Source organism: Bubalus bubalis, chromosome 4 (assembly GCF_019923935.1).
Source record: "Bubalus bubalis isolate 160015118507 breed Murrah chromosome 4, NDDB_SH_1, whole genome shotgun sequence".
Classification (NCBI taxonomy): Eukaryota; Metazoa; Chordata; class Mammalia; order Artiodactyla; family Bovidae; genus Bubalus; species Bubalus bubalis.
In genome coordinates, this window is record NC_059160.1 from 30,449,164 (window position 1) to 30,472,948 (window position 23,785).

General features: G+C 36.8%; 1 protein-coding gene across 4 annotated transcripts in view; it reads left to right on the forward strand.

The window, feature by feature from the left end:
* Positions 1-23,785, forward strand: part of PDE3A (phosphodiesterase 3A) — a 361,465-nt gene that overhangs the window by 89,842 nt on the left and 247,838 nt on the right. The window contains exon 1 of one of the 4 annotated variants that reach the window (XM_044941224.2): positions 1,497-4,539. The exons of the other annotated variants lie outside the window; for them this stretch is intronic. The gene's annotated coding sequence lies outside the window, so the exon portion shown is untranslated. Of the gene's footprint in view, positions 1-1,496; positions 4,540-23,785 lie in introns of those variants that run through there. 4 annotated transcript variants of the gene reach the window in all.

A 23,785-nucleotide genomic window follows, 5' to 3' on the forward strand; every position in this document is an offset into this window, starting at 1 on the left:
AAGTATCTGTAAGACTTTTCCAAACACTTTGTTAAGCCTGAAAAATATTCCCTACAAACTGACAGCGCTTCCAAATGGCTGCCCATGATGGCCAAATGTGAGCATGTATGCACCTATGGAGTGAAGCCAGTTTTTCAAATGTGGGTGGCAGTGTCTTTCCCTAAGATTCAGGAGGCTTTCCACAGTAGTGGGAAACAGCAAGGAGCAACTTGACATTCTCTGGAAGCAAACAGGATTTTGGAAAATACAAGGAAGATGCGCATATGGCCTCACCTTTCCTTTCTCACTGACAGCGTCAGTGCCCTCCTTGCTGTGTTGTTTATTGTCTCTTCCAGATGATCTTTGCCTACTCCGTCCATGGAGTAGAGTCATTGGCCTGTACTCATTTTTTCCTTCCTGTTGGTATAAATAGACTGATGACGCCCAATGCTCTCGGCAGTCCGTGCATCATTCATACCGTCCATCTCCTTTCTAGGTCACAAAGCTTTTTTTAAAAAAAGCAGCAGCAGTAGCAGCATGTGAGAAGATGAGCATATGACCTCTTCCTCTCACTCAAAGCAGTGCCGTTGATAGCATCCAGACAGCCGTGTGTGGAGACATGCCATTCGAGTGGCTCCAGAATATCAGAGGGAGAAACAGCCATTCTTACCAAATTGCTTAAAAATAGCATGTCCCACTCCACCCTGTCTCCCCAACCTGCCTGAAGTGGAGCCCTTCCCATCCAAAGTGTATAAAGGAATTTGTACTTGGTGAAAATTGGAAAAACCTGCTCCTCCCCCCAGGACAATACAGTAATGCTTTCTCCCTTTGTCCAGTCACACAAGTGCATATCATGAGAAAATGTCATATCCCTTAATCCTTCTCCTCTCCAGTAACATAAAAATGGTCATCCTTCCGGAAAGCCTTTGTTATGGTGTGCCTTGCAAGTGGGGAACAGCATATTGACTCTTTTGAGATGGGGCGTGTGAGGAATATTATTGTGTTCTCCTTCAGCTTCTTTGCTTGACTTACAGACTGTTACCTTGAATCTGATCCTTCCCTAGAGGGATAATTGCTAGAAATCACCTCTCTTTGGGGTAAGCCTGGGAAAGACGTTGGCAAGGAGCTGGGGCAGTACCCCGAAGTTTGTGTCCCAAACCCCAACTATTATCCCTTAATTGTCCATCTGTCAAAACTTTTTAGTGACCATTAATTATTTCTTTATTGTTGTTGTTCAGTCACTAAGTCATGTCTGACTCTTTGCGACCCCATGGACTGCAGCACACCAGGCTTCCCTGTCCTTCATCATCTCCCAGAGTTCGCTCAAACTCTTGTCCATTGAGTCAGTGATGCCATCCAACCATCTCATCCTCTGTCGCCCCCTTCTCCTCCTGCCTTCAGTCTTTCCCAGCATCAGGGTCTTTTCCAGTGAGTCAGCTCTTCACATAAGGTGGCTAAAGTATTGGAGCTTCAGCTTCAGCATCGGTCCCTCCCGTGGATATTTGTGTTGATTTCCTTTAAGATTGACTGGTTTGATTTCCTTGCTGTCCAAGAGACTCTCAAGTATCTTCTCCAGTACCACAGTTTGAAAGCATCAATTCTTCACACTCAGCCTTCTTTATGGAGTGCCTACTATGTGCCAGCCTATTGTAAGCATTTCAGATATCAATTAGCAAGTATATAAATCTTCTGTTCACTTTCAGTTTCATTCTAGTAGATCACATCTCAGTTGGAATCAGTCCTATGAGGTAAGTGTCACAGGCGACGGTGCAACCTCAGAGCAAAGCCAAGAGTAGTGTGGCAAGTGGTTGTAGACAAAGCAGTGGGTCATCATGGAGGCCCTTTGAGGTCATGTTGAGAACTTTATTCTGGTCCAGAGGCAACATCTTAGAGGAGGGCCATGATCTGGCCTGCTCTTCAGAAGAGTAACATGAGACATAGACTGTAGCTGGACAAGGGCAAACATGTGCTTGTAGTTTGAATACATCAAATGTATTTCTGTTTCACAGGGGTGAGAGGGAGGCTCATGGGGGAGGGGATACACACACACACACACACACACACACACACCCCCTTATTGCTGATTCAGGTTGCATAGCAGAAACTAACAGAACATTGTAAAGCAGTTATCCTCCAAATAAATAAATATGTACATATGAAAATGTGTTTCTATTTCAAAGGGAATTTCATGTCAAAAGTTTGAGCCAATCAGGTCTTGCTAGAGTGTAAGAAATACAACAGAACAGCAGGGAGGTGCCGAAGAAAGGTTGTTTACTTGGGTACATGAGTGTCTGCCTTGGACTTTGAGAATATGTTTAAGGCAGGATAGAGTTTTTAGCTCAGGCTGAGTCAGAGTGTGAAGGTGGGGAGTCCAGTAACCTGCAGAGTTGTGTGTGTCATTTACAAAACTTGCTGTTTCAATCTAGAATGTAAATGTAACCTTTTTATCCCTTCAAGTATGTCACCAAAAATTCTCGTATTTGGAAGTATGCCTTGATCTCTTGAAAAAGGCCATGGAGGGTAGAAATAATTGTAAAATACCAGGTATTTCAGGGGATGGTTCAATCTCCCAGTTCAGGAAACGCAGACTGCGGTATATTCACAGCTTTCCTAGGTACTCTTGGGGTCTCTAATTCACCAATGGCTTTTAATTTTTTTTTTCCTAGAAGAAAAGACCTTTCTGAATGTCAGTAGATCCCAAAGCAAAAGGGAATTAATTTCTCTCTCTTCACTTTCACCACATTACATGGATCTGATGTCTAGAAGATTTTTCTCACATACAAAACTACAGTGTAGTGGAAATATATGTGTGTGTGTATATATACATCACTGAATCACTTTGGTGTACACCTGAAACTAATACAACATTGTAAATCAGCTATACTTCAATAAAAAAAGAACAAAATAACTCCGAGAATGTTGGAGTTCATTTGGGAATATTCATATTTTATATTTACTTAAAATATCTATGCCTATCGTGGAGAAGGAAATGGCAATCCCCTCCAGTATTCTTGCCTGGGAAATCCCATGGACAGAGAAGCCTGGCAGGCTACATGTCATAGGGTCTCAAAGAGTTGGACCTGACCAAACAACTAAACAACAACAATGTGTGCCTATAATACATAGCAGGTGAATATAACACAGAGACTACTATTTCATTACTTCTTCTTGTGTGCTACACACAAACACTTGTTCAATTTCTTGTTGTTACCTTGTTCCAACCTGACCCACAGGGTGTTTTAACTTCTTTTTGAATCTGCCTTGTCCCTCCCTGTGTGTGAGCAGTATTCTCTCTTGTCACCTGTTAGCAATGCTCCTTCAAGGCTCAGCTGAGATAATTACTTCCTCTTGGAGTGTTTCCACATTCCCAAACTCAAGTTGAATGTTATTGCTCTGGAATCATGGGCATCCTCTGTGCTTATCAGATGAGTTCTCATACGGAACTGGAATGGCTCCCATGGACTAAGTTGTGCAAAGGCAAGAATGGTCCCTGACTTGTCCATGATTCTTGCTCCTGATGCCTGGTTTCATGTATGGAACACGGCAATCCATAAATATCTGTGTGTAATTGAATCAAAATACTTAAAAAAAAATTTGGAGTCAGTTGTTTTAATATAGAAGTTCCCGCCCCCCCCACCCCCCGCCTTATCTGGTCATCAAGTTAGTGGTATTAGTATTGAAGTCAACTTTGACATTTGCCTGTCATCCATTCATTAAATTATTCACCAAGTTTTGACAGTTTTCTTATGCAGTGTCTCTCTGAATCCTCTTCTCATGTCCTAATTAAGGTCCTTGTTTTCTTTGTGGGTAAAATAAGTTGGGAAAATGCTGGTTAAGGAGTTAGTAGTTTGGTTATCATGGAACTTGACAAAACCTTTAATGAAGGAGCATTGTAAATTTCTACGGGAAGAATATGGAGTAGAGCATTTCCTACGTTTATTTGATCAGAGAATCATCTTTAGTCTCAGAGCATCTGATGTGGTTAATGATCGGCAGAACTTACCTGGGGAAATGCTGGAAGAGACTGAAAAGGAGCAAGCTACCCATCAAGGGCTCGGAGTCTTTTGGCTTTAACTTAACGGCTATCATTCGCCATAGACAGCAAACACGTGGAAAGGAAGTATGCCTGACTCCTGCCACTGATGACCTGGCTGACTCCTGCCACTGATGACCTCTGACCTCACATTCCCTCAGCAGCTTGTACCAGTTTACCTTGTTTAGGTAATAGGCTCTGAATATGGAATCATGCGCCTTATTCACCAGTGAAGAAAGTAGCATGTGTACTTAATCGTGTCCGACTCTGTGACCCCATGGACTGTAGTCCGCCAAGCTCCTCTGTCCATGGGATTTCTCTGGCAAGAATACTGGAGTGGGTTGTGATTTTCTCCTCCAAGGGATCTTCCCTGACCCAGAGATCAAACCTGTACCTCCTCATCTCTTGCATCAGCAGGTGGATTATTTACCACTTGAGCCATCTGGGAAGCCGATTCTCCAGCTAAAGACCCTGCTTTTTCTTCTCATGGCACTTGTGGACTGCCTGCTTTCCTTGGTGCTGTCTTGGTAAGATTTTAGAGTTTCCAGCCTCTGTCTTCAGGAACTTTTAGAAAAAATACTGTGGTCCTCTTAATCGTCACCTGTCCACATCATTGGTTTGAATCAGCAGATACAAGGGATTAAAAACCAGCCTGAAGAAAGTTGGGTGAAAGGCTTATGGGCTTTTGTTTTCCAAATTTGTAACTATAGGCAGCAAAAACTATGGAAAGAGAGAATCAATATTGGTCAGAGTATCTGAGAACTAAGTAAATTAGAAAATTCAACATTTTGATTATAGAAGCCAGAGAGGAATGGCTATAAAATGTTAGATACTTTTTGCTCTTGCTTAGAATTTAAATATGGAGAAGGAAATGGCAACCCACTCCAGTATTCTTGCCTGGAAAATCCCAGGGACAGAGAAGCCTGGTGGGCTGCCGTCTATGGGATCGCACAGAGTTGGACACAACTGAAGTGACTTAGCATGCATGCATTGGAGAAGGAAATGGCAACCCACTCCAGTATTCTTGCCTGGAAAATCCCAGGGACAGAGAAGCCTGGTGGGCTGCCGTCTATGGGATCGCACAGAGTTGGACACAACTGAAGCGACTTAGCATGCATGCATTGGAGAAGGAAATGGCAACCCACTCCAGTATTCTTGCCTGGAGAATCCCAGGGACAGAGAAGCCTGGTGGGCTGCCGTCTATGGGATCGCACAGAGTTGGACACAACTGACGAGACTTAACAGCAGCAGCAGCAGAATTTAAATAGGGGTCATATTCAGGAAACCCTGTTGGGATACACTGATTATCCAGCTGTACTCGTCCAGTGGCTCAGGGTACCTATTTTGGCTTCATCCTTCTTAGCTCTTTTACTCTAATATCCCACATCTGATCTATCTGCAAATCCTATTCCACCCAACTTCAAAGTTAGCTAGACTCTCACCACTTCTTACCTACACAGTCACCATCCTGGTCTCAATCACCATCATCTGTTACCTGTGTTAGTGCGATAGACTTCTACAAGATTTCTGCTTCCGCCCTCACTTCCTTATAGTTTATTCATCACAGGGCACTAGAACTAATCCTTTGAAAGGTGAGTCAGATATGTCATTTCTCGGCAATCTTGTGATTGCGTCACCTCTCATTCAAATAAAATTTCAGGTTCTTCATGCGGCCAATGAGCTCAGCTGTGACTTGCCTGTCTGCTGTGTCCTTGACCTTCTCTCCTAACACTTTACTCATGTCTCCTCTTGTCATATCAGCCCTTTGCTCTTGTTGGATCTTGCTGAGCCTGTTCTTGAGGGTTTTTGCACTTACTATTTTCTCCACCTGGGCTGTACTTCCTTTCAATATCCCTGAGGTTTATTCTTTTTTTTTAATTTTATTTTTAAACTTTACAATATTGTATTGGTTTTGCCAAATATCGAAATGAATCTGCCGCAGGTATACCTGTGTTCCCCATCCTGAACCCTCTTCCCTCCTCCCTCCCCATACCCTCCCTCTGGGTCGTCCCAGTGCACCAGCCCCAAGCATCCAGTATCGTGCATCGAACCTGGACTGGCGACTCGTTTCATACATGATATTATACATGTTTCAATGCCATTCTCCCAAATCTCCCCACCCTCTCCCTTACATCAATATTTTCTTAAGGTCTCCTCTCTGGTTTTCCTCATCAGTGGAGTCTGCCTCAGATGACCTTATTTTAAGCAGTTGTTACATGCTGACTCTCATTATTCTGTCTTTATCTGTCTGTGTTTTCTGAATTGTCCATATTACAACTTGTCATGTTATTTCCTTATTGCCCACCTGCTCCAGCATCAATAAGAGGAAGACTTGGTTTATCTTAGTCATGCCTAAGAACAGTGCTTAACAGGGTTCCCAGCACATAGTAGGCTGGTGGCAGACTCTTGCCAAATAAATGAAGATGAAAGGCTGCATGGGTAAGATTTCTTGAGTTCTGGCACTCAACATTTCCTAAGAAATGGTAAGCTGCTTCTAAAATATACTCTAGTCATCTCTGTATGTTTATGCTAAAATCAGTAAGCTTACTAATTATGAATATATAGGTAAATATCTTACAATTTGTTGCTCTCTTGTTTCTCTGTCCTGTGGCGTAAGGTGAAAGCAAAGTTTTGAAATGCTGAAAATGTTGGAAGAAAAAAATTAAAAGTAGAATAATTTTTTTAGATATTACCTCTTAAATCTGCCTGACCACATTTTAGAAACTATTACTGTGGGATATATCTAAAGCTTTCCTCAGTCAGAATATCATAGATCCCTGTAAAGATTTCAATCAGTGTGACATTTTCAGTGATAAAGAAATTGACACTTGACCACAACAGATGATTTTTTTTTTCCTGTGATGAAACTACTTGGAGGAAAATATGAAAAAATATGAGTTAGGTAAAAATTTAACTGCCCATTTAAATAGTATGTCCAGGACACCTTGGCAAACCTTGTAGGTGTGTCTTCTCCAAAAGGCGGAGAGAAAATCCGCATTTCTGTACAGAGAAAAATGAAGACATATACTATGTTCTGCTCCGTATAAATTTGCTAAGTGACAAGTAAGTCATGTGACTAAAATATGGAAACAGGTAGAATTTTAAATACTGAATTTGGTAGTGTTTGTTCTAAATTTAGTACTCTATTCTCTGGTAGTTTGTTTGCTTATGTAACATATGACAGCATCCAAGAAGAGATATGATACAAACAAATTTGGGGAGTTCAACAAATGATGAATAGTTACATTACAGCAAATATGAATAGTTCACATTTGAACGATGATGTCCATACTTTGAAGTTAATTTCTTAGGAAATTATATTTCCAAATTTTTTGAAAAGATGCATTTTTCTGCAGTGTAGAGTGAAACAAACCCCACATAACCTCAGTTGAAAGCTATAAATCTAAAAAGCCAATGTATAAGTCACAGGCCAGAGATGGAACGATTAAAAATCTGACAAGTTTAGGACCATATTGTTGATATATTAGTAACAAAGACTCCTTACAAAAAATTTAACTGGAGATTCTATTAGACATATGCGTATCCCCGGGTAGAGTTGGTAAGCATTGCATGATAGTTGAACAATTAGTGTGGTTATTTCAGTTTATTAATATACAATTTTAATGATCTTTATAGTTTCTTCTTTACAGAGTCACACTTAGTCACAGGCATGGATTTGCGCACTAGAATCAAGCAGAGAATTTATGCTTTTGGCTGAGTTCTCCAACTGAGGACCATTCTGGAAATGTTCTTACTCCCTAACTGAGCATGGAAATGCTTTTGTCAATTAACCTTAGTTTTAGCTTTGTCCTCCCTTGGCCTGAGTTATGTTGTATGCTAAAACCACCTTCCCAGGCCATTCTTTTAATACTTTTTATGAAGGCTAATCAATCACTTCATCCGCAGAGATGCATCTACTTTCAACAAAAAACAAATCAACAATAACAACAAATAAGCAAGAAATTCACATAGAGAGAAAAGCCTCCAGTAAATTCTGATAAAGTGCTTGAGTGGAAAAGGAGTCCCCCTCCTAATATGGAGAGTACTAAAAGGAATAAATTCTATTTTCTGTTCTGAGGATGGAGAATTTTATCTTTTTTCTTTTGTTTTTAATCATAATAATTCTATATTTAGACCTTAGATATATATAGGTATCTTAACTTTCTTTAGGACTTCCAATAGTATTATACTTAGAAGGGTATGTATGTATATACATGAGTTTGTGCATGCATGTAAGTTCATACATACAGCACACCTGTTGAATATATTTGCACACCTTAATTTTCATATATGTTTTATTTTATTTAGGAGATTTATCATTATTATTTTTTATACATATGCTTTATTATTATACATATAAATTATAATAATGTTTTCTGATAATGTCTAAGTGGTAGGTCCAGAATGGAATACTGAACTGAATGGTAAAAAAGGGTGTCATGTCTCTATTCTACAGTATTCTAAGGGTTAATCTACTTTTGGCAGATTAAATGTTAGGACATTTTATCATCTGAGCTCTTAATATCTGTTAAAAAATAACTTACAGTGTCATTAAATTTGTCATAGTTGGTTTATGGCAATACTGTAAAACTAAAAAAAATAGAACTTCTAAACTGTGCCCTGACTAAATGAGTAAGCATGTCAGATAAATTAGCATTTAGAAGAGTGAGTCTCATTTCCCCAGAACTGCTGCATCCTGACCCCATCTTCTCCACAAGTTTTCACAGTGTTCTTCGTTTATACAGTTGGGTATTATGATTATCTGGTGATTCCGTTAGAGATTAACTTTACTAACTCACAGATGTGATCTTTGACATCTTTGTCTTCAAAAATATTTCCAAATACTTTTTCCTTCTGGATTTCAGGAACTTGGATATTTTAATCTGTTAGTGAATTTTTGTCTTCCTGCATTTGCTCATCTTCACATGGATGGATTTCGTACTTATAGACCGGTTAGCTGGGCTATTGCAGAAGTCCAAAGTGCAGCGCCTGCTGATACTGCAGCTTTGTTTCAAGGTTGTTGATAAAACGTCACCTTCTATGGGTGGCCTTTTGTGTAGAGATTTCACCTGGTATTTCCATTTCTTTCCAATGTTGCATTGAATTTGTTGCTACTGTTTTAATTTTTTTTTTCAAAAGTAGTCCTTTGACTTATGCTGAATTTCATCAATTGGTATAAACATTGACTTCCAAAAGCATATCTGGGGATAAATTATGTGATGCTGGAAACATCTTTTTGCGTAGTCTTGAGTGAACTGGGTTATAGTTTAGAAATGGCATCTGGTCCATATCTTATTCCCACTTTTCTACTAATGTGCCCTGAGAAACAAAGAGAAAGATGTATGCAGAAAACTGTAATTAACAGCCTATTATCTGATCTGAGAGGAGTTCTTACCAGGTATAAGGAAGATAGAACTGTACTGAAATGCAAGGTACTTCCCCCCAGTTTTGCTATAATTGTCTGAAAGTAAATAAGAAACAGTCTGTCTTTACTATGATTGAGAAACACGGAGCTCTTCTTTTCTTTTTAAAATTTATGTATTTATTTAATTTTCATTTTGTATTGTGTAGTTAATTTATAATATTGTATTAGTTTCAGGTGTCCAACAAAGTGATTCAATTATATATATATATATATTTTTTTTTTCAGATTCTTTTCCTATGTAGGTTATCACAGGGTATTGAGCAGAATTTCTTGTGCCATATAGTATGTCCCTATTGGACATACTATATATATATAAAATATATATATTTTTATATATAGTAGTATATATCAATATATGTTAATCCCAGCCTCCTAATTTATCCTTCTTCCAATCTTGCTAATTTGGTAACCATAAGTTTGTTTTCTAAGTCTGTGAGTTTGTTTATGTTTTATAAGTAAGTTATTTGTATCATTTCTTTTTAGATTCTGCATACAAGGAATGTCATATGATATTTCTCTTTCTCTGACTTCACTTAGTATGATAATCTCTAGGTCCAATCATGTTGCTGTAAATGGCATTATTGTTTGTTCTTTCTTATGACAAGTAGTATTCCACTGTATGCATGTGCCTCATCTTTATCCTTTCATCTGTTGCTGGACATGTAGGTTGTTTCCATGTCTAGGCTACTGTGAACAATGCTGCTATGAACATTGGAGTGCATGTATCTTTTCAAATTAGAGTTTTTCTGGATATATATCTAGGAGTGGGATTGCATGATATATGGTCATTATTCAGAAACATAGACCACTTGTAGTAAAAAAACAAAAACACAAGTGAGGATGGTGTTCATCTTTTATGGGGTTTCTGCTTTTTGAAACCATCAAGATGTCTCCCACTGTGTTATATAGTCAGTTATATATATACAGTGTTGTATAGTCAGTGCACGTGTTATATAGTCAGTTATATATATATAGTGTTATATAGTCAGTGCACATTATATAGTCAGTTATATAGTCAGTTATATATATAGTGTTATATAGTCAGTGCACATGTTATATAGTCAGTTATATATATATATAGTGTTATATAGTCAGTGCACGTGTTATATAGTCAGTTATATATATAGTGTTATATAGTCAGTTATATATATATAGTGTTATATAGTCAGTGCACGTGTTATATAGTCAGTTATATATATATAGTGTTATATAGTCAGTTATATATATATAGTGTTATATAGTCAGTGCATGTGTTATATAGTCAGTTATATATATATAGTGTTATATAGTCAGTGCACGTGTTATATAGTCAGTTATATATATATAGTGTTATATAGTCAGTGCACATGTTATATAGTCAGTTATATATATATAGTGTTATACAGTCAGTGTGCGTGTTAAATAGTCAGTTATATATATATAGTGTTATGTAGTCAGTGCACGTGTTATATGGTCAGTTATATATATATATAGTGTTATATAGTCAGTTATATATAAATAGTGTTATACAGTCAGTGTGCGTGTTATATAGTCAGTTATATATATATAAATAGTGTTATACAGTCAGTGCGCATGTTATATAGTCAGTTATATATATATAGTGTTATATAGTCAGTTATATATATATAGTGTTATATAGTCAGTGCGTGTGTTATATAGTCAGTTATATATAAATAGTGTTATATAGTCAGTTATATATATATATAGTTTATACAGTCAGTGCATGTGTTATATAGTCAGTTATGTATATATAGTGTTATATGGTCAGTTATGTGTACCTAGTGCTATACGGTCAGTTATGTGTACCTAGTGCTATACGGTCAGTTATGTGTACCTAGTGCTATACGGTCAGTTATGTGTACATAGTGTTATAGGGTCAGTGCGCATGGTGCTGACTCGGTTCACAGAGTGTCTGAAAGTGCTTATCCTAAAACCCTAAGAAGGAAAAAAAGGTGGATTTTAAAAAATGAGCAACATATGTAAATAAAAGTACATAGTAATAAGGGGAAGGAAATATATCAAATGTTAGCAGTGCTTCCTTGTCAGAAGGAGGAATTAAGAATGACTTTCCCCCTTATTTAACGTTTCTTGTTACTTATTAAAAAAAATTGTATAGTAAGTATTTTTATTTGTAATTTTATGACTCTGAGTATACATTGAGTTGCTATTTAAACAAAAGCAATAGATGGAAAAAGGATGAGGGCACCCTATTTTTTGCATATGTAATTTCATGTAAAATTCTGAACACTCTTGTGAGGTGGACTCTTAACAACATTATGCAGTAAGAAGTGGTCAGACGAGGACAGTAGTGTAGTCTGACCCCAAATACCATGCCCCTCCCATTACACCTTGTTACAAACAAAATCATCCTAATAGAAAGCATCAAAGGCAGACAATATACTAACAGATACTTAGAGAAAAAATGTTGAAGACATTTTTAAAGACATTTTTAAATTATGTTAGCATAATTTCCTTTAAATTTTGGATGTTCTGTAATGTTTTCTTTTTTACTGAAGTATAGTTGATTTACAGTGTTGTGGCTAACACTTTGACTTCACTTTCAATGTTCAGTTGTACGTATACCACATTTTCTTTATTCATCTGTCAACATATATTGTTTCTGTATCTTGGATATTATGAATAGTGCTGGTATCAACATAGCGGTGCATGCATCTTTCTGAATTATAGTTTTGCATTGACTGTATGCCCAGGAGTTGGATTGCTAGATCATGTGGTACCTCTATTTTTAGTTTTTTGAGGAACCTCCATCCTGTTTTCCATAGTGGCTGTACCAGTCTATATTCCCACCAACAGTGTGTGGAGAACTCACTTTAAGCAGCGAGAGATGGAAAGGAATCGGTTACATTGATAACAAAAACACTAGAGGTGCCAAAGGAAGCAAAGGCTGCTTCCTCCCAAACTGAAAACTGTTACCTCTCAGGGCTGTGTGTGTGTGTGTGTGTGTGTGTGCGCACACGCACACACACATTCACATGTGCTCAGTCACTTGTGACCTCACAGACTGTATGTAGCTCCCCAGGCCTCTCTCTCCATGAGATTCTCTAGACAAGAATACTGGAGTAGGTTGCCATGCCCTCCTCCAGGAGATCTTCCCAACCCAGGGCTGGAACCTGAGTCTCCTGCACCTTTGATATTGCAGGTGGATTCTTTATTGCTGAGCCACTGGGGCTAGAGGCCAGGAAAGTGCATTTGACATTGAGTTGCTGGAGGGAGGGCTGCTGCTTTTGCTGCCATTATTGGAGCAGTGCTGATGCCACTGAGTTGACCGCTAACATTTCTGCCACTAGAAGGCTGGACGCCACAGCCTTGGAGTGGCTCTCAGGAGTGCTCTGCCACTGTTTCCTTGCTTAAAAATACAGAGAGAAAAAAAAAGAGAGAACTTTTCCTTCCTTCCACCTTCAAATACCTAATCAGCGCCTTCATTTGGCAGAATCATTTTTTAAGGCAGAATGTTGCTAGGAAATGAATGGTTGGAGAAATAGGATGCTAGCAAGAAAGAGAAATGTACTTCTCTGAAACAAGGAATGCATAGTTTATAAGCAGAATGCAATACAGGAGATTTTAATTCCTGGTAAATGAAAGAGATCTTTCAGCTTTTGGAGGAACATGAAAAAAGTTGTTCCTATTAGAGTAGAATTCACATCATTAATCTATTAGAACAAAGACAATGCTATTTTCATAGTTTGATATGAAAATTATAGTAGTCTTTTCGTATTATTAGCAACACCTCTTAAGAACATTGGCAACTTGAAAGGATGACTTCAGCCCAAGAAGTTGTATTGTTCATCTTCATCAGTTTAAGTAGGGTCATGGGGTTGATCTCAGAGGTCTTCTGTTCCCACTCTTTTTTTTGGCTTACTGATCCCATTCATGTCCAGCATTACCCTTTCTGAAACACTCAGGTCACAGACAAATGCCAGCGTATTATTAGTGTAACCATCATTACTGATAAGCTAAAACTTTTTATCTCATTTGTTCGTGTCTAGTGTAATATACTATGGTATTTCTTGAAATGTAAAGTCCATATCAGTGGTTGTATGAAAGTTTGTTTTAGATGTAACTAGAAATGCTTATAGATACTATGTGCTCAATAAGTTATATGTTTTTAATTCTCTTCAACATTTTGATTAATGAAGAGGGGAAGAATAGTTAAATGTGTATGTGTGGCTAAGTCCAATCACTGTTCGCCTGAACTATCAAAACATTGTTAATTGTCTATATATCAATATAAAATAAAAAGTTTCTTTTTTTTTTTCAAAGAAGGGGAGCAGATCTGTTTGGTGCTAGTAGGCCTTCAATATCCCCTCAGTACTTACTCATCTCCAATTGTAACAGAAAACATACCTGAGAGTTTCTCAGGGAATAGCATCTTGCTGGAATGTAACTGCCTGGCATTATTGAATTTAATTTAATAGTAACTTTCTACTTACATAAAATGTTATTGATTTGTTATTGAGTTTACATTTAAGTGGGGCTTTTCTAGTGGTTCAGATGGTAAAGAATCTTCCTGCAATGCAGGAGACCCAGATTTGATCCCTGGATCAGGAAGATCCTACGGAGAAGGGAAAGGCAACCCACTCCAGTATTCTGGCCTGGGGAATGACAGAGAAGCCTGGAGGGCCACAGGCCATGGCATCGCACAGTCGGACACAACTGAGTGACTAGCACACACACTTACACACTCCATTTAAGAGGCAATGTCAAGTTTTAAAAAATAAATTCAACTGAAGGAATTTGAATTTACGTGTACTAAATTATGGATGGGTTGGTCCATAATGTAGTTGAATCACGAAGGTGATTGCTATGTGAATTTTGAAATTGGTGACACATAGTATGTTTGCTTCCATCTTTTCTTTCTTTCTAGTTACCTTTGTATAAAGATATAAAGCATAAAAGGATAGACTTATCTTGAAAAGTTAGATTAAAATAATCATTTTTATCTACTTTCCTCCCTAACTAATCTATGTTAAACTTTGAGTTTAACCCAGTAATTAAAAGGGATAATAATGATGATTGTTGATTGCTGGTTTTTTTTTAAACCAAAATTCATATTCAAGTAACCTTGTAGCAAATTTAAATGAATTTTGACCAGTTGATTCACCAAGTGAACAAAATGCAGATGTGTGTCAAAATGTCAATTTACAAGTTAGTAATACCCTGTCTTACTGCAAAAATTATTTTTATGTATCTATAGTATAAAATACCAAAATATAGATAGTATCAGAAAACTTTTATTTTTATTATTTTTCATTTTATTTTTAAACATTTTTTTGATGTGGACCATTTTTAAAGTCTTTATTGAATTTGTTATAACATTGCTTTTGTTTTACATTTTGATTTTTGGACACAGGAATATAGGATCTCTGCTCCCCAACCAGGGATCAAATACGCACACCCTGCATTGATTGGCAAGGTCTTAACCACCGTATCACCAGGGAAGTCATGGAAGATTTTTAAAATAGCAATTAGAGTAGGAATAAAAGGAATATGAAAAGCAGGGAAAGAGATGAAGTACTTCCCTTGCCTCCTCACTGCTGTGTTTCTCTACTTTGGGTGCTATGTATATCATATAGGATATAGTCTGTGTTACCACTAAAAAAAGAGTTATTACCAGCCCTGGATCTCACCTGTAACTTGTTGACTTGTAATTTTAGGTAGGAAATATATTAAAAGTATTATTTGACAAGTACTTAACCCCAAAATTTCCAAGTCAATTTTGAACACTGGAAAGATTGAAAACTAAAACTACTTTTTGGTAATTCATGAAGATTAAAATTGAGTTAGGATTAGTTCTCTCACCAGAAGTGTGTCCTTCTCAAAGTTGCCCTATACAACATTCTGATTTGTTTGACTCAATATTAATTTTGGTTTGGGTAAAGCAATTTTAAATATATTTTAAAATAATTTGAAAAAGTATTTTCAATATTCACCATTTCCTTTGATTCTCAACTTACAGTATTTAAAAATTTATGTCAAGCTTTCTTACAATTCAGTATTCATTTAGTTAAAAAACTCTGGTAAAATATCAACATATTGTAGGAGAGTAAAACCTATATTCATGTTATACCCAGGATAAATTGTCTCAGCTATAGTGTGTTACCTATGTCCATCTAAGAATAGGAATGAGAACAGTTGCTGTTGCTATCAATCAGAACTTTTGAGAATAAATATGAAAGTAGTTTGCATGTAATGTAAACTCCAGGTATCAAAATTGTTACATTATACAGAATAATAAACTAGGAATCAGATTTTTAGCTTATTAATGGCAGAGCTGGAGATGAATGATATGGTGTCTCTCAATCTCCATTTTTGCATCTGCAAAATGGAAGAAGAAATTTCCTTTTCAACCTTTGTGTTATTTGCAGTGTTAAGACTTCTGGCAAGTAATATATATGTGTTTTATTTTATTTTATTTTTTTATTATTTTTTAATATAAATTTATTTATTTTGACTGGAGGCTAATTACTTTACAATATTGTATTGGTTTTGCAATACACTGACACGAATCCACCACAGGTGTACACGTATTCCCCATCCTGAACGCCCGCCCCCCAACCTCCCTCCCCATACCATCCCTCTGGGTCATCCCAGTGTACCAGCCCCGAGCATCCTGTATCATGCATCGAACCTGGACTGGCCATTCGTTTCGTATAAGTTAATATTACATGTTTCAATGCCATTTTCCCAAATCATCCCACCCTCACCCTCTCCCACAGAGTCCAGAAGACTGTTTGATACATCTGTGTCTCTTTTGCTGTCTCACATACAGGGTTATCATTACCATCTTTCTATATTCTGTATATGTGGGTTGGTATACTGTATTGGTGTTTTTCTTTCTGGCTTACTTCACTCTCTATAATAGGCTCCAGTTTCATCCACCTCATTAGAACTGATTCAAATGTATTCTTTTTAATGGCTGAGTAATACTCCATTGTGTATATGTACCACAGCTTTCTTATCCATTCGTCTGCTGATGGACATCTAGGTTGCTTTCATGTCCTGGCTATTATAAACAGTGCTGCAATGAACATTAGGGTACACGTGTCTCTTTCAATTGTGTTTTATTTTAAAATATTCATTTATTTGGCTGCACTGGGTCTTCGTTGCTGCATGTAGGATATAGTTCCCTGATGAAGGGTTGAGCCCAGATACCCTGCATTGGGAGCATGGAGTTTTAGCCACTAGACCACCAGGGAAGTCCCTTATATGTGTTTTTAAAACTCCACATAAATGCGTTAAACTTTTATCTGTTGCTCAATCAAATCTTGGCACAAAGCTCTATGCCTTATATCTAAGCATATTGTAACTTATTCCCGGGTGAGGAATCAACTATACCTATGGTAAATGTATCAGATGGTAGTAGTTCATGTATATCAATGAGCTATAAATATGTAGAATTAAGAAATGAGAAACATCAAATATTCTCAAAGATTATTGGCTTTACTCTTATTTTTAATTTATACCTTTGTTTCAGTGTTTGCTCAGAGTATTTGGAAATACAATTTCTAATTACAAAAGCAGTGCTTATTCATTGAGGAAAATGCAGAAAGGCCTCAGGAAGGGGACAAAACATCACAGTTAGTTCCACTACCCTGGACCTAGACACTGTTAATATTCTAGCACAATTCCTTCTATTGTGTGAGCATGTGTGTGTAGTTGTTGGTTTAGTCTCTTTTACAGGTAAGAACTTTACTAAATAAGGAGTATATACACTTTTAGCTGGGCTTTTCACTTAATTTTCTTTTCTGAAAAGCAGAATCATTTTTTAAATTTGTTTCTGCCTAGTTAATGATATTTACTCGTGCTTTTATGTTCATTGGTAATTGGATGTAATACTCTTGGTTCTGCACTTGCCACTAGATGGCTCTGTTCTTGGAGTGACTGTTTCCTAAAAGTGTATGTGTGTGTTTGTGTGTGTGTTCAGTCTCTCAGTGGCATCTGATGCTCGCAGCTCCATGGACTGTAGCCCACCAGGATCCTCTGTCCATGGAATTTTCCAGGCAAGAATACTGGAATGGGTTGCCCTTTCCTGCTTTAAGGGATCTTCCCTAAAATGTGCCCTGTTGTAATTATGTTAAAATGATGAGAAATTTGACTGATCTTATCAGCATTATATTAAACATCAGTTCAGTTCAGTCGCTGAGTTGTGTCCGACTCTGCAACCCCATGGACTACAGCATGCCAGGCCTCCCTGTCCATAACCAACTCCTGGAGTTTATGTACTTAGGAAGCAATATAGTCACTTAACAAGGTCCACTGACAATTGGTAAACTGATATCTGAAATATTTTTTCAGGGCTCGCTTTTTCAGTCTGTAAGTATAATATTGAGTATATCGTCATTTTGTCCATCAGGCAGCTAATTTGCATCATAATTTTCTTGATTTTAGTGACAGTGTAATTCTCTAGGCCCATGAGATATACTCTGTATCTGTAAGATTTTATTCTGTATGTTGATAATCTTAAGATGTTTAATGGGTTAAATTGTAATTACTTTCAAAACAGGTTTTGGTTTTTTTTCGTATACACCCTAAGCGCATACCAGGATAGTATGTGATGTAAGTTTTCTTTCTTCCTCAAGACTGTACTGTAGGACTATAAATAGCTGATCTGCTATTAAGTGAAATGAGACAGAAGGGCGCAGGCATGAGTATTTCATGTGTGAGTAAAAGGTATATCCAAAACTCTCCAGATGTACCTGGCTCATTAACATCACACCTTGTCTCATAGGAAGTAAGTCAAATATTTTCAGAGAAGTTCTCTCGCCACCTTAGGAACCTATTAAATTTCACACTCCATTTATACCATCAAGCAAATCTCAATATTATTAAGAAAAAGTTAATAACATATGAGAATATAAAAGAACCTTAAAAGAAATTAGAAACTTAGCCATGACATTATAGGTTCTTTGTGCATTACTATTTACTTCTTTCTTTTTTTTTTTAATTTTTTAATTGAAGGATAGTTGATTTACATAATTTTGTGGTTTTCTGTCATACATCAGTAAGAATCAGCCATAGATACACCCATGTTCCCTCCCTCCCAGACCTCCCTCCTATCTCCCTTTGTTTTTAGGTTCATGATGCCCTGTTTAAATTTTTTTAGAAATTTGAAATGGCGTATAGCTTATAAAAATTCTGGGTGTTTTTCTTAGTTCATCAAACTTTGTATAGAGATAGAAGTCAATAAAATTGGAGACTGCTCTCCACAGTTTATTCTCTTCATTAATATTTCATTTTTTTCCTTTCTATAGTGTATTTCAAGCACAGAGTAATCTTTACACTAGTTATATATTAAATTGTAACATTACACATGCCTAAAACTGATATGATTTCCTTTCCACTAACCGCCCCCCAGTTAAGTCCTTACATGTTCTAGAATGCTAAATATCTTTAATCTTTTATATATTTGAAAAACGGCAGTATGTCCTGAATAAAATAGTCAATTATGTTGGAAGTCCTAGAGGTGGATAAAATAGGAGAGCAAATGGGACAAGTGGCTCCTACTTCTTAGAACTTGAGAGACTATATTGAAAGGGATATTCCAGAAGAAAACATGATAAATAGTGCAAATATGTGCCAAAAAATTACTCATCAAAGCGATTTTGTGATTTTTAGATCATTTAAAAAAAAAAAAAAAAACATGTTTCAACAGAATTTGTTTGGAGGTCATTGCTGTGTGTAAAGAGCCAATGAAGTAAGTCAGCAGGTTAAAACCTGACCCTCTGGCCCATTTATTTTTCTCTCTCCTGACTCTTGAAAAGCATGTTCCCTAGAGATCCATCCAAACAGTCACTGGGAGTCCTGAGGCCCCACCCTCTGTTCAGCACACTTAACTGTGTTTTGCAACAGGGAAATTTGCTCCCAGTTCAGTTTTGGACAGCCAAACTCTTGGAAGTCAAGCAAAGCAACGGATGCTTCTGTGGAGTCCAAACACTCTGCACTGACAGTTATAATCTGTGAATGAAACTCTTTTGGTTAAATGAACAAATAAATGGGGTTTAAATTCTCTTTTAATTTTATAAAGGATTTCAACCAAAATAAAAGCTCTAGAATTAAGAATTTTTGTTGAGTGGGAAGCAGTAATTCTCAGGTGTTCCAATAAGATGAGGAGGTACCATTTGGTGAACCACCTAATAAACAGTGTTGAGTTGTGTTCAGGTGACTTCTAATGTGATATAATGAGTGGCCATGATGTACGTGTCACTTTAAGGAAATTATATTAGAACTAGATTATGACTAGAACATTTTTTTTAAATACAACTAGCTTTCCTATTTTCTTTTTTAGTTTTATTTTTTGGCCCCACCCTGTAGCATGTGGGATCTTAGTTCCCTGACCAGGGATCAAACCCATGCCCCCTGCATTGGAAGCAGGGAGTCTTAAACACTAGACCACCAGGGAAGTCACTAGAACATTATTTTAAAATATCTTTTAGTAAGAGGCCATTTTGCTTATCTTTGTGTTTCTCATTTTTTTGTGTGTGTAATTGATACTCTGCTGCTGCTGCTGCTGCTGCGTCACTTCAGTCTTGTCCGACTCTGACAGCAGCCTACTAGGCTCCCCCATCCCTGGGATTCTCCAGGCAAGAACACTGGAGTGGTTGCCATTTCCTTCTCCAATGCATGAAAGTGAAAAGTGAAAGTGAAGTCGCTCCATTGTATCTGACTCTTAGCAACCCCATGGACTGCAGCCTACCAGGCTTCTCCATCCATGGGATTTTCCTGGCAAGAGTACTGGAGTGGGGTGCCATTGACTTCTCTGATACTCTAGACAAATGCAATTTGAATACAGAAATCAGTCTATTAACAATTAGCTAAGTGTGGCTCTGTATGACAGTGATGAAGTTTGAACTTGAGGATAAAATGTATCTTCTTTCTCCTTCTTAATAGTTACCACCTGGTCTAGTTACTAAAAGGACCTGTCTTTCTCCATCTCTTTTTTAGTTTGATTGTGGAAGAGAACTTCAGTGTGTGTGCTTCTCATCCTGTGGTTATAAGGGTAAAAAACAAATGGTCATTTGAACTCCAGAGTTGAGTTCAAAATTTGCCGAAATGAGTACACATTTCATTTGCTTTTTTGGAGACTTGTTTTTCTCATTGTTGAGTGGGCTGCTTTTGTTAACTGTGCCTTCCAAAGTTTTTTCTTGGTTGTTGAACTACTTGACCTGAGTGTTATTTTAATAAGTACACTCAATTTTTATGTAATTGGGAGTAAAAGACAACAGCTGGTAAACATAAATTCTAAGTTGTTGGTTGTTTTTGTCTTTCTGAAAATTCTGGTTTGAGAAATAGATAGATTTGGTTAAAATAATAGATTATGTGAAATCTCTGGAAGAGATGCTTTAAGGAAGCAAAAAAAGAGGTCAGTGGTCATTCTCTTCTTCTTTTGTTTGGATATCTAGGAATCTTGAATTCTGAAATGAATTTTAAAGACAGTTTAGCCTGACCCCTTTTTATTTTTTGAAGTATAGTTGATGTACAATATTAGATAGTCCACCCACGTTTTACCCCAAAGCTTTGTGTAATAATTTCCTATGTTTTCCCTTACTCTATAGTCATATATATTTCCATGTTCAATATTTTTTAAAAATGAGTTATTAATTTGCCTATACAAAATAGAATGTTTAAAAATCTCTTTTTTCTATTCACTTTTTCTGTGTGTGATTTTCTCTTAAGAGCATTGAAGATGTATATCTTCTGACATCTTTGACCAGATTTTAGACTTTCCTTATGTGTAGTTAGGACATCCACTTTAATCTGAATATTTGGGCTAATTAAACAGTGGAATGTTTATCAATAGGTAAGCACATTTCTTGAAACACTCATTTAACGTCATAGCAGATCTGCCTTTTGTAGCCAGCCAGCTTTGTGATTTTTGTCTTTTGAACTCAAGCAAAGTACTTTGCGTTACTTAGGTTTCAAAATAGCAACTTTGCTCTGGTAAACTCTATTCATAAATTCATTATGGTATTTATTTTTTCATTTGCAGTTGGTTTCTGAGTACTCCCTTTTATACTCTGAGCTGTCTCAGAATATTGCTGTCTTGCACTTTAATTACATTTTACATATTATATATATATATATTGTGTTTGTTGCTTCTTTTCATTAGCCTTTTGTCTGGAAATTAAAAAGGCAGGTGATCAAGTTCAGTACTAGCCTTCATTTCTCTGGATCCTATTTTATCATCTGTAAAACTGCCTTATCAATTGTGTGGATCTATAAGATTAATTGTAAAGATTAATTGAAATGATAAAGATAAATTACCTGGCATTGGCATTAGAATCCTAGCAAGTTCCCACTAATCGTAGTTAGGTAAAGATGCAAGATGTAAATCAACTGACATTGACATTGGGCAAAGGTCTACCTAACATTACAGATTATACTGATAATCTCGCCCTCTACTTCCTCTATCACCATTACACAGCTTCTAGTATGCAAGGTTTAAGAAAATTATTTCACCGTTGCTGTTATGACTTTTGGGCTTCGCTTGTGGCTGAAATGGTAAAGCGTCTGCCTGCAAAGCGGGAGACCCAGGTTTGACCCCTGGGTGGGGAAGTTCCCCTGGCGAAGGAAATGGCAACCCATTCCAGTATTCTTGACTGGAAAATCTCATGGACAGAGAAGCCCAGTAGGCTACAGTTCATGGGGTCGCTATACTAATAATAGCGACCTATTATTAGTATATATTTCTAATTATAGAAATATAGTATAAATATTAATATAGATAAATTAATTAAATTTAAATATAATATAAATAAATTAAATTAGTATTAATTTCTAAAATATTAATATAATTTAATATCAACACCTAAAATTCCCTTCCAATAAACACTTTTTATACATTTTTAAAAAGACATTATATACTGAATAATGTCTTGAGAAGCATAATAATTTTAGGCACAGCATATATTTCTGATATCGGAAAGAAAATATTAAGTGGGAGAAACTAAGGAAATTGAGAGAAATTAGAAAAATCAATGCTTAAAAAGTGTTTGTTCACTGCATGTTAGTGGTGGATTGCCAAGCAGTGTAATTGAATTTTGTAGGATTTCTGTACACAAAGGATGGAAGGATCACGAATACCCTCTTAAAGTTTCAGACATCTTTTCTGGCAGGAGTTATTTTGTTAAATGACCCTAGAGAAGAGATTACCAAATAGCTTCTTTTGTGCGCTGTGAGGCTGCCAGCTTTGTCACCAAGTGTATCATTAACATGGTCTAGTGATCTTGAGTTCTCACTTCCACATGAACTAGGAAGTGAGTCCAGATTCTTGGTACTCAGGGGGTATAAGTCTCAGAACCCAATAATGGGGTGCATGAAAGCCAATAATCATAAAGTCTGAGAAAACAGAGATCACACCACACCATTCTCATGATTATTTTTCATTTGTATTTGTTTGGCAGATTTTGAGACATATGTTCATGTTTAACCCTGAAAGACTTTGAAGTCGTTTTTTAAGCCTGGGAGTGATTGAAGTGTTCAGATTTTCCTAGTAGCTAGGAAATCTGTAACCTAATAGTATCCTTCTTGTTACCTTGGTGTGATTTCCCAAATCCATTTTTGCCTACCCTCTGAACTTCATTCCTTACTTTTAATATGTTGTAACATCTTGTCAGTTTTGTGTCTGTCAACTCCTTTCTATTCTTGCAGCTTTAGCTCATCTTAGTCTTCTCCCACCTAGCTGTTAGTCATGGACTTGTTTCTAGCCTCTTGACTCCCCGCCTTTGTTCAGTTTTTGACATTGTCTCCATGATCACTTTCCTAAAATACATATCTGCAGGTTACTTATTCAGCATAGAAACTGATTGACTCTTTCTGAACTTGATAAACTAATTCAAACACTATGTTGTTGATAATAAGTATTTAGGCATTTAGGAACTGTTGGAGTTAAAAAACACCTAATATCCCCTTCCAATAAACACTTTTTATACATTTTTAAAAAGACATTATATACTGAATAATGTCTTGAGAAGCATAATAATTTTAGGCACAGCATATATTTCTGATGACATCTGAAAGAAAATATTAAGTGGGAGAAACTAAGGAAATAGTAAGTTATTTAAGAAGTCAAAACAGAGGAAATTATTTAAAACCACTCAGCAGTATTGTGATTGTAAATAATACCCCGAATTTGAAGTTAAAGGTCATTTTGAAGAATGAAGGCAGACAGAATAGATATTCCCATGGCAGAAGTGTTCTTTTATGGGCTTTAAGGGAGCTCTAAATGACATTCTCTGCCAAAAATGACTTTGGAAAGTTGTGTCTTCTTCTTTTCTAAATTTGCTTCAATCTCCACCTCTTCTTGGAAATCATATCTTAAATTTCATCTC